At 41.7% G+C, this 7,500-nt stretch overlaps 1 protein-coding gene across 3 annotated transcripts in view; it reads right to left on the minus strand.

Moving 5' to 3' along the window:
* Positions 1-7,500, minus strand: part of LOC113811412 (mucin-7) — a 46,181-nt gene that overhangs the window by 24,852 nt on the left and 13,829 nt on the right. For 2 of the 3 annotated variants that reach the window (XM_070124357.1, XM_070124354.1), the window contains exon 1: positions 7,347-7,500. This exon is cut by the window's right edge. The exons of the other annotated variant lie outside the window; for it this stretch is intronic. The gene's annotated coding sequence lies outside the window, so the exon portion shown is untranslated. The remainder of the gene's footprint in view (positions 1-7,346) is intronic. 3 annotated transcript variants of the gene reach the window in all.

A 7,500-nucleotide genomic window follows, 5' to 3' on the forward strand; every position in this document is an offset into this window, starting at 1 on the left:
ACACTATATTCCATCATTATCATTACTAAATAATACAAACAATAGATGTAGAAGCAGCAGCAGTATTAGTAATCGTAGTAGTATTAGTAGCAGAAGTAGTAGTAAAAGCAGCAACGGCAGAAGCAGCATTAGCAAAAGCAGTAGCAGCGTCATCATAATCATCATCTCCACTTACACGACCACCATCATTGCCATCATCATTACCATCATCATTACCCTAACAGCCACCAGAGTTCCTCCTTCGGCCACGATTCTTCGCCTGTAACAAGATCGATAGTCGCTTCGCACTGCAATCACGGGCGTCCCTGGGCGAGTCGGCGGAAATATGCCTCGGACTTCAACTCAGGCTCTCCTAAAAAGAACGCCCATTTATCATCCTATCGCGTAATGCTACCACGGGGGACGGCCGCGCTATCATTTTATATCGCGGTTTGATTGTCTGTGATCAGCCCTCGCTTGATAGAGCCCTCAGCGGGTGCTTTCTCGGGCGATTTTCATTTGTTGTTTCTGGTGTTATTGGTGGTGGTGAAAATGAAGATGAAGATGAAGATGAAGATGAAGATGAAGATGATGGTGATGGTGGTAGTGACGACGACGACAACGAGGCATAACATGTACACGAATGAATAACCTAATTGCAGACGTACGTATATTTACAACTACTACTCATATTTTCTTTCACGAACGAGCGACAAGTGCTTCCTTTGGCATTCCGTCATCAACTGCTCTTTAAAAATACAACACAGTACAATTTCTCGCATTACTTTTGTCCATGGCTGTGCCTTTTAATACCTCGTAGAACGCTTTAATTATTTTTCTCTTTCTTTCGCACTTATCTTCTACTTCCTTTGTCTTTTAACGTTTCTTTCCTTCATTCATTCTTTGTTTGTTTTCTCATTCTCTCCCTCCCACATTCACTTCTTCCCTCCCTCCCTCCCTCTCTCCTTCCTTCACTCTTCCCCCCCCCTTCTTTCCCTTTCTCTTCCTCCCTCCTCCCCCTCGCTTGCTCTCTCTCTCTCTCTCTCTCTCTCTCTCTCTCTCTCTCTCTCTCTCTCTCTCTCTCTCTCTCTCTCTCTCTCTCTCTCTTTATCTCTCTCTCTCTCTCTCTCCCTCCCTCTCTCTGTATCCCGTTATTTCCTTACCTCATTCCTTTCCTAGTTCTCTCTTTCATCCATTCCTAATCTCGGTCTCTTCTCTCTTCATTTCGTTCCTTGCTCTCTCCTTTCCCTATTCCTTCTCCCCCTATCTCCCTCTCTCTTTTGCCTGCTACCTCCATTCCCCCTTCATCCACTCTTTCTCTTCCCTCCCTGCTCTCTCCGTACCTCCTCCCTTGCCAAACCATCTTAATCTTTCCTTCCATTTATGTCTCCCTCCCTTCCTCCTTTCTTCCTCGTTCCCTTTCCCCTTCCCGCCTTCTCTGTAGCATCTCTCTCTACCCTCAACTCCATCGCCCACCCCCAACCTGGGCCTCCACCTTCTCTCCCCCCCCCCTCCCCCAACTCCCTCACCACCTCCCACCCTCATTTCATTTCCCTCACTCCATGCCAGTGGTTCTCAACCTTGGGCACGCGTGTGGGGAATCAACAGGGTGCGGGGCAGGTCTTAAAATACATTACTGGGTTATTGAAGTATGCAAATTAACGGTCAAGCAAAAGGTAAACGCTTGCAAAGTCATTCTTGATAAACTAGATTCAACAGATGTAGGCCTATGCATCTTCCATTTGTAAGTGCCATTATTTTTAGGCCACATCATAGGATTTAGGGTCACGTCATCACTGCAAATTTCACTCACGGGCCACAGGAAGCAAGTTCACGAACCAATGCCAAGATTCATTCCACATACACGCGTACCATGGCTGTTTTAGGCGCAAGGGAAGAGTCCATACAGCCCGACCTCTCCTGACGAAACTCTGATCACATGAATGCCTTTATTCGGAAACGACAGCTGCCTTTTGCATTTCTAATGAGATAGGGTGGTCATAGCCAAGTGAGCTAGGAGAAAAAAGATGAGAATGAGATCACACACACACACACACACACACACACACACACACACACACACACACACACACACACACACACACACACACACACACACACACACACACACATACGTATATATATGTATATATACACATTATACATATATAAATGCATAGATAGATAGAAAGACAGATCGAAGGATCGATGGATATAAATAAATAGATAAATTGATAGACAGATAGATAGACAGATAGATGGATTGATCGATCGATAGACAGACTAACAGAGAGACAGAGGGGAAGGTTATAACAGTCTCTTGGACGCGAGGCATCAAAATGCACGCATAAATCATTTCGGGGGTTAGTATTTACAATCCACTTTCTGCCTCAGCTAAAATTCGCTGAACCCCTGCAGGGACCCCTCCCACAACACGGGACACAGGATATGCTGACAAACTAAAACAATCTCAGCCAACGTCAGCGTTCTTCTAAACAAGCGATGACGGTAAAAAAAATGTCACAAAAATAAATGTAGAATTTAGTAAACCCTGAACATCACAGTGCTTCAGGCCACGCGAATGCGTTGTTTGTTTGGCCACTTCTTTCTTCCTTGCTTTTTCACTGATTGTTTGCTTACACGTTTTCGTCGTTGGTGATGACTGACGGCAGACTGGTGATGGCAATCATTTGATAACTGACGGATTGAAAATAATCATTTCAAAAGCAACGCTCTTATTCAGACATGTAGCATTCGGCCACTTATCGCCAGCCTCTTAAGTTCCTCTTCGCCTCAAAAAACAAAAACAAAAACAAAACATAAAAAATAAATAAATAAATAAATAAAGTATAGTGGCTCCATGTTTACACCCCATACCAATAAGCGTGAACCGAGAATTGAAATCTAAACATTCCCGGACATTGTTCTTATATACTGAGGACCTCTTCCATTATGTTAGCAACACCTGACATAACAGTTAACACTGTAGCCGTTCTAATCGATACAGAACTATAAATCATGTCTGATTCTCCGGGCTTTTGCGTCGGCACCCGAGCGACAGAAAACGGAGCGCTTTCGGGAGATTGATAACTTCCTCTAACATGATCTCTCGTCTACAACCTATATCCATTTTCTTCTTATCGGTCTGTTCGATGTGCGTGTTCTTATTTCTTTCGCACAAAACTGGAAATTGAAGGTACGCATTAATATATTTTCCACTGATTCTTTCTGCTGATATAACAAAGATCTTTGACCAAGTCTGGCGCCAGGAAATCGGACACGACGAAAATGCAAGTGTTAAGCAATGAATAATTTCTCCGTTTTCTTTAACGGTAATTGAACACAAAACTCGCAACAGAAAGACCAAAAGCTTGTATTCCAAAGATAACCAACCGTGTTTACAAATGTGTTATGCGGAGGCTAGAATGTCACTGTAGTTCAGCTTTAATAAAATTATTTGTAAAACAATAATAATAATAAAGAAAGACTCTTCTGACAATCGCTAAACTAAATCCGACGCAGAGGAAAGCTTATATCTAGAAAATGGGAATACCCGGAGCCACGCCCACACTGCAGTACGTTATGGCCCAATGATGTCCATATTGGGGTCCGCTTATCCTGGAAGTACGCAGCTATGTTCGCTGGTTAACGTGAGATGATAAAACACAGACATAATCATCTACAGATAGACACGCATACACGTACACACATAAATATATAAATATACATACATATATATATCTACTTATTTATTTATTTATATATATGTATTATGCATATATATGTATGTATGTATGAATATATATATATATATATATATATATACATACATAAATACATATATATAGACATATATATATATGTATATATAATATTTATACATATATATATACATTTTTATACACATATATACATACATACATACATACACACACACACACACACACACACACACACACACACACACACACATATATATATATATATATATATATATATATATATATATATATATATATATATATATATATATATTGGTCTGCACTGTCCTCCCAAATATGATGAAATTTAAGCAGCCATGGGGAAACGTAACGGCAGTAGGTATAAAGAGGTAAATGTGAAAAAAATGTAAGACCAGTCATAAAAAAAAAAAATCTGACATCCTGCCTCCCGCCTCCAACCTCCCTGACGACACACGCCGCGCCACTCGTCCCGCGGCCCGGAGGATCTTCGTGATGGAGTGCCACCGCTTTGGCACTCTCTTCCACCTCCTTCTCGACGAGGTCCAGAGGTGTAATCGATGTCTTATCCCGCGTCGAGTGCGCGTCAACGAGCGGTGTCCCAGGATGTAGTCACCACAGTAGCGGCGCGGCGAACGGGCTCTGCAATACGGAATACAGAAGCAGCCCACCTGGTTCCGCTGCGCCCCACGCCCCCTCCCTCCCGCGCCCGCAGAGCCACCCACACCCGCTCGAAATAGCTGCCGGCGCCTTCCTCTAGGATACGGGGCATGCTCCAACGACTCGGGCTAGGATACAGCGTTCGGAGGGCGGGGGAACTGGTCAAAAGTACGGGCGTGTGTCGAAGGCGAAATCTGAGATGAAAGTCATTGCCTGACCATGTCACTTCCATCCGAGAAATATATCTTACGCTATTGTTTTGAGGCGATTACTTATGGAACTAATCAAAGTGTGTTCCGTACTGTTTTTTTAAATAGTTCATATTCATATTCCTCGCTAAATAATCTGATGGCCAAATCAAATATAATATAGAGAAGTGTGATCAATCACTACGAACGGGGATATGCCGAATAACGTTGGTAAACAACAAAGCTGGGGGAAAAAAGATAGGGGAAGAAAGGAAGGAGGAGAAAGGGGGTAGGCAGCCCAGGAGAGGCAATGAGTAAGCGAAAACGAGAAAGAGGAAATAACAAGAATGCCTCTTTGCTACCTTGGTGCCAAGGTCAAATGGCTAACCAGCTACATCAGACCCCACCAAAGGATAATCAGCTACGTCACAACCCTCCGCTCCGACTGCAGCCACCTGTCTACCCTGCGTCTTTCACCGAACGCCAGACACAGCGCCGGATGTCTGGCTTGATTGGAGATGCAAATCGGCATCAGAAGTCAAGTCCTTCTCCTAACAAGGCTTTTGGAACGGCGCTCTTGTCAATACTCGGCTGAGCATTTTTTCTTTTTAGGCTGCTGTTGGAAATAAATTCAAGAAGAAAAAAAAACTTCACGAATGTCAGGCACGCGAATGACTATGAAATGAACGAAAACCTCGATGAGACTCGTGTAGGCCTACGTTCGAGAGAGATGGAATACAAACAATGATGATTAATATGCAGGTCATCTGCTACTACCACGTCACTCAAGAAATCGGGAATAGCTTTAACTACCGACACGGAGATGGCCATAAATACTGACATCTAACGACCTGAAGTAAGAATCGACGGAAAAACCTAGTTTCACTAACATTTAAAAGACAATACACGCAGCACTTCACGAAGATGTATAAAGGTCAAAAGACGTATGCGAAGTTTACTAGTATTACATCGTTACCCTCATTCGTTTACATACCTACCATGAATATTTCACACATACACATACCTAACACGTTTATCAAACCCACAAACATACCTCGCCCTCATCATTACTTAACACACATACTTGCACATGCAAACACATACCTGACACATATTACTACGCATACTCATATCCAACACTCACATTAACACATACCTAACATTTATACTAACCCATATGCGTACATGCCGAACATTCATACTAACATACGTACATACACATAATAACACGCACATACATATACCTAACACACATACTGGCATACACCCATGACTAACACACGCATACGTATGCTTAACATGCATACAAATGCACACATATGCCTAAAACATACTAATATGGACATACCAACAAACACATAAATACGTAACTCATCCATACCATACATATACTAACACCTGCGCATACCTAGTCCACATATCAACACACATACACATACCTAGTACACATTTTAACACACATGCTCATACTTAACACACATGTGTGCATAACGTAACAACTAATATGCACAAACACCTAATATAAATACTGAGACATACATATTGCTAACACATACCCAAATCTAACACACACATACGCATATCAATATACATAGATATACATAATACACACTAACACATACATACACATTACCACGCATAAATATACCTAACACACATGTACATACTAACTAGCATAAATATACAAAGCACACATACCTAACGCACATACTAACATACACACATATATCCCTAACACACATACACACAAATACTTGATACACATATCAACATATCCTTTACCGAGACGCATACTTCAACTCATCGCCTACAGAACGCAAGCAAGTGTTAGCGAGCTAGTGTCGGTACATCGGTGGTTAAGGCGTGCGTCTCCCAAAGTTCCGAGGGATTTTGAGCCTTAAAAGCATGGACGCTAATCTTAGGAAAGCTGTAACATAGGCCTATCTATGCGTTTTATGTAATTTGGTCATCGAACTTAAAGATACACGTTTTATATACAGAGGAGAGAAGTGGTTGCTATTTCTGTACACATGAATGTTTATAAACAAAAGTTGAGGGCTGGGAAGTGAATGTGTGCAATAAAGTAAAAATAAGTATTTATGCAACGTCTGATGAATACGTAATTAGATAAATTACTAAGAGGGTGACTACATAGAAAGGCAGGCAAATACCAACAAATAAACACACACATAACTTCCATAAATATTCAGACGCCTGAACACATCCCAAATATTGTTATAATTTGCCTCTGGCTGTCATCCTGTCTCGGAAAACTATTCAATAAACGGACACACGTTAGTAAACATTTAAAGTTGTGCATGAACGCGGCACATGTTGTATTTGTCAGTTCGTTCATAAAATGCACTGGCACAAGATCCATGTGCTGATGTTTAAACCGAAAGGCGCCTCGCTCATATCCTGAAATGTCAACTGTACACAATCTAGTCCTATGACTTTGACTACACTGGAATGTAAAACGTAAAGCAATCTTGCCATCGCTTTAGTCATTATCATATTTTTTATTAAGCAGTTAAAGGCCTTCGGGGAAGTATCTATTACTATCTATTTGAACATGCATCAAGTATCACTAGCTTTCGAGAGGTGAACACAAGAAGGCGTCCTTAGATATTCACGTCAAAGAATCAAATACAACGTAATTTGGCATATTCTCAAGATGATTAACTCTCGTCTCTAGCTTATGTCACGCTCTAATACGAATGTCTTCCTAGAAATAAGTGACACCATGGTTCAACAAAATGTTTCGTAACTTGTTGCTTACCTTACATCAACAATTCATTGAAGGACATTCATAGAGTGAGCGCGGGCGGGCTTACAGTTACGCTCCCGGTTTCATGTTCACACCTCCGCTAAGACCACCTGTCACGCTTCTGTTTGGCCACACACGTCACTTTTCTAAGGAGGTTTTTGCAGAC

The sequence above is a fragment of the Penaeus vannamei genome, chromosome 8 (assembly GCF_042767895.1).
Source record: "Penaeus vannamei isolate JL-2024 chromosome 8, ASM4276789v1, whole genome shotgun sequence".
Taxonomy (NCBI): Eukaryota; Metazoa; Arthropoda; class Malacostraca; order Decapoda; family Penaeidae; genus Penaeus; species Penaeus vannamei.